Here is a 4,662-nt window from a genome sequence, read left to right on the forward strand (position 1 = left end):
TATATTCTGTCTGGTGAGGTCCACATGTATAATCACTTTTTCTGTTGTTGGAAAAATGTATTTGCCATTAGTAAGTAATTTGTTTTGCAAAATTCCATCCGGTGATCTCCAGCATCATTTCTATCACCAAGGCCATATTTTCTAATGACTAATCTTTCTCCTTTGTTTTCAGCTTTTGCATTCAAATAATTAGTAATTATTAATGCATTTGTATTAATTGTCAATTTTAGATTGAAGAAGTTGGTAAAAATTTTCAATTTCTTAATCACTGGCTTTAGTGGTTGGTGTATAATTTTGAATAACAGTGGTATTAACTGACCTTCCTGGTTTCTTGTTGTGATTAAGTGCCGTTGAGTTGGTTCTGACCCATAGTGACCCTGCACAGGGTTTCCAAGAAGCAGCTGGTGAGCTTGAACTGCCGATCCTGTGGTTCAAATAAATTTTGCTGTTCAGTGCATTAGCCCACAGCACTACACCAGGATCTTCCTGGTAGGCATATGGATAGTATCCTATCACAAACAATATTGTACTTCAATAAAGATCTTGAAATGCTCTTTTTGAATATGAATGTAATGCCATTCCTCTTCAGTTTGTCATTCTTGGAATATTAATCCACATGATTATCCTATTCAAGGTGACAACTGGCAGTCCATTGCAATTCACTAATGCTTAGGATATCAATCTTTACGCATTCCATTTAGTTTTGATGACTTCCAATTTTGCTAGATTCATACTTTGTACATTCCATGTTCCAGTGATTAATGGATATTTGTAGCTTTTTATCTTTGTTTTGTGTTGTGGCCTATCAGCAAATGAAGGTACTGAAAGTTTAACTCATCAGTGTCATTCAGGTCAACTTTACTTTGGAGGCAGTTCTTTGTCATTTGTATTTTGAGTGCCTTCCAATCTGAGAGACTCTTCTTCTGGCACTATATCAGACAATATTTTGCTGATTTTTATAAGATTTTCAAATGCTAACCATTCAGAAGTGTTTTGTCTCTCTTTCTTCCTAGTGTATCATAGTTTGGAAGCTTCACTGAAACCTGTCCATTGTGGGTGATCCTGCTGATATCTAAAATAAATACTGGTGGTACAGCAACACAGAAGCTACCACAGTACATACAGGTGGTGTACCTGATATGATATAAGCTGCTTTTTCTAGACACTTTTAATATATGTTCATTCATTTGACCCATTATACAACTTTAAAAGATGGGTATGATTATACTTACAGATAGGTTGATTTAAAAATTAGGAAGTGTAATGGAGGAATTCTTAATTGGGGCATTGGTATTCAATGCTAGGTTTTCACCTTCCATGCTACAGAGCTTGATTTGATTCCTGTCCATATATCTCATGCGCAGCCCCCACCTTCCCATTAGTGAAAGCTTGCACTATCTTAAGATGATGTTTTCTATAACTCCTAAAATATTGCAAATCTCCCAGACTAAGATTGACTAAGAATAAAGGTCTGGTAATCTACTTCTGAGTATCAGCTAATGAAAACCCTACACATCACAAAAGTACAATCCACAGCTGATTCTGGGGATGGCACAGGACATGGCAGCAATTCAGCTAGTTTTGTATGAGATCACCATGACTCAATGGCATCGAACAACAACAACAAAGGAATTAAAGAGAATACAATTTGTAATGTGTAAACCTATCCCACCACATGTCCTTGTGGTACGGAATAGGTTGAGAATTTGGTTCCTGAATTCACTTTCCTTGAGTTTCTAAATGAATAGGTTGACAAATCTCTTGGGGACAGTATAGCTTCTTATTCACATTCTCTTATTTTTCCATACGAGTTTAGGTTTCCACTGTAAATTGATTGTTCTGGAGTAGATATTCGGAGTCTAGTGTCTTTTCTATTGTTGTAGGAAAAAAAGTATTGAACTCAGTAGTGTGTGTCACATCCTTTACAGAGGTTGGGAGTTAGTGGGGTCTGTGTTTGCTGGCCTCACAGAATTCAGTGGAAGATCAGGCTCATGCTTTATCCATCTTTGTATCCCTGTTATTGTTGTTAAGTGCTTTTGAGTCAGTTCCAACTCACAGTGACCCTGTATAGGATTTCCAAGGAACAACTGGTGGGTTTGAACTGTGGCCTTGTGGTTTGTAGTCCATTGCTGATCCCGTACCACACCAGGAGTCCTTTTATATCTCTAGTACCTAGAAAAATGCCTGGTTCAAAGTAGATCATATATCTTAAGCAGATTTGTGCTGAGAAGAGGGAAATGTTTTTTTTTTTTTTACATTAACATTTGCATTAAGAGGTTTTAGAAAAAATCTCATATAATAGAAATGCATTATGTTAAGATGGTATTTTCTATAACCCCTAAAATATTACATATCATTAAATAAAAATAGGCTATGTTTACTGTTATGCCAAATATTTAGTTTGGACTAAAACAGTACGTGTTTTCTGTAGAAGGTCCATGTCACCATAGGGGAGAATGGAATGACATTGGCACACTAATGACGACCAATGGCATTGGCAGTACAAGTGAGAACACTCAACCAATACAGCTGCTGATGAGACCTATAGCTCTGATCTCACTGGGATTCCATATTTGAAAAAAAAAAAAAAAAGGCTAAACGAAAACTCAGAGCTTACATCAGGGAAATACTGATGCAGAACTTTAATGAGCTCCCTAGGTGAATCAGTTTTTTATATGGGCCTGTTTGACTTCCACAGATATCTGGCTAGACCTTGATTGATTGTCAGACTTTTTAAGTAGCATTGATTTTTACTGCTGCAATATTGAGATGATGAGGTCATTGTGTTTTGCCTTGCTATTGATGGTCTTGTTAAAGCATTCTGGAAGTTATAAGCACATCTAGGCACTGGCTTCTTGCTTGTGCTAATTTTGAGAGATGAGAAAGGTGAGGTAAGTAAAGTGATAAAGGAAAAAGCAGTTCTTCTCTAGTTGTGAGGGGGTATTTCAGAGTGTCATGAATTATAATGATAATTGATAGTTATTAATCATAGCATTTCTTTTCCTTAATGGCTGTTATTTGTTGAGCAGGTAAGTGCATAGGTTAGGAATCTTATCCTATGCACTTTACGTACATGAACTTTCATTATCCTTGCTACATTTCTATGAGGTAGATGCTTCCTCATTTTATAGATGAGAAAACTGAGACTCAGAGACCTAGGACAACTTGCTTGAGGTTGTCAGCTAAATTAGCTGATGACAGAGTTAGGTTTTGAATCAAGCTGTGCCTGACTCTAATGCCCGAGATCTTAACTGTTAGTTTACTAAATGACTGTTGTGTGAGTTGTTGAAAGTTCCCTTTGGGTAGGATCAGAAAGCAATATTTGAGGCTGCTGCATAAATGACCCTTTACTCCTATGTAGACCTGGGTCCTGGGACAAACTAAGACTAACCTAATAACTTCTGGTGCATCATGTGGACTTTCCTCATTTGCAGAAATTGACCACCTAAACCTTCCTTCCGCTTGAGTGAGGCTTTGCACATTTTGGGATTCCTCCAGCTACCACCTATTGATCAGCAGCTGCCAGAAGCTTTAATCTGATTAGTGTCTGTAAAACTGGTTTCCATCTCTGGTGCCTGACTCAGGTTTCAGAGCAAGGGGAAAAAGTATGACATCAGCCCTACTTGCATCTGTGCTGGATGGCTAATGAAATTACGTGATGGGTTTGAAGACCATTAAAGTCAATGTTGATCCTTATTATTATTAAGAGTACTTTCAAATTTACTGCACCATGGGGCAGGCTCAAAAGCATCATTTTTCATAGGTGTGCTCATTGCATTGGACTTTAGTGTACAACTCCATGGGATATGGAGAATGCAAGCAACACAGAGAATCAATTCTGAAGTCTGTAGGATAAAAGTGCATGTAGCTCTTTTGCTGGAAGGATGATAAGGTTCTAAAGTATATAAAATGAGGCACTGTGATGACCTTGGGTTGAAAAGATGAGACAAAACTTATTTGTCAAAGGGGCTTACTCATGCCCCATCTTCACTAAACACTATTGCCAACAGCATTTTGGTTAGAACCTGGAGTCCACCCAGAGGCATGTTGATCATCTATTTCAGTAAAATCCTTATGTAGCATATTTCTACTTTGACACACATGGGGTAACCATGAATCAGAACTGACTTGACGACAACTGGTTAACTGGTTATATTATAGGTACTGAGATAGCACCAGGATACACTGTTCTGAAGGAAGGGACCATGCTTATTTTGTTCATCAATATATGTATCTCCGGGGCCTAACTAAATGTTAGGCATTGAGAGGTTAGTTTCTCTCTAAATATACTTATATATACATATATATATTACATGCTGTAAAGTGCATAAATCTTAACTACACAACTCAATGAATCTATGTATATACACACACTTGTAAATTATCACTATAATCAAGATAAAGCAAATTTCTCATGCTCCCTCTTAGTGAAGCCATTACCCAAACACAGGTGACCACTGCTTTGCATTCTATCTCCAGAGATTAATATTTTCTATAACTAATATGTTGTTTGAACAGAACAAGGGGACACAGAATGGTTTAAAATCAGGAAAGGTGTGTGTCAGGGTTATATACTTTCACTATGCATATTCAATCTGTATACTGTAGCTGCAAATAATCTGAGAAACTGGATTATATGAAGAAGAATGTGGCATCTGGATT

The sequence above is a fragment of the Chrysochloris asiatica genome, unplaced genomic scaffold (assembly GCF_000296735.1).
Source record: "Chrysochloris asiatica unplaced genomic scaffold, ChrAsi1.0 scaffold00157, whole genome shotgun sequence".
In the NCBI taxonomy this organism is placed as follows: domain Eukaryota; kingdom Metazoa; phylum Chordata; class Mammalia; order Afrosoricida; family Chrysochloridae; genus Chrysochloris; species Chrysochloris asiatica.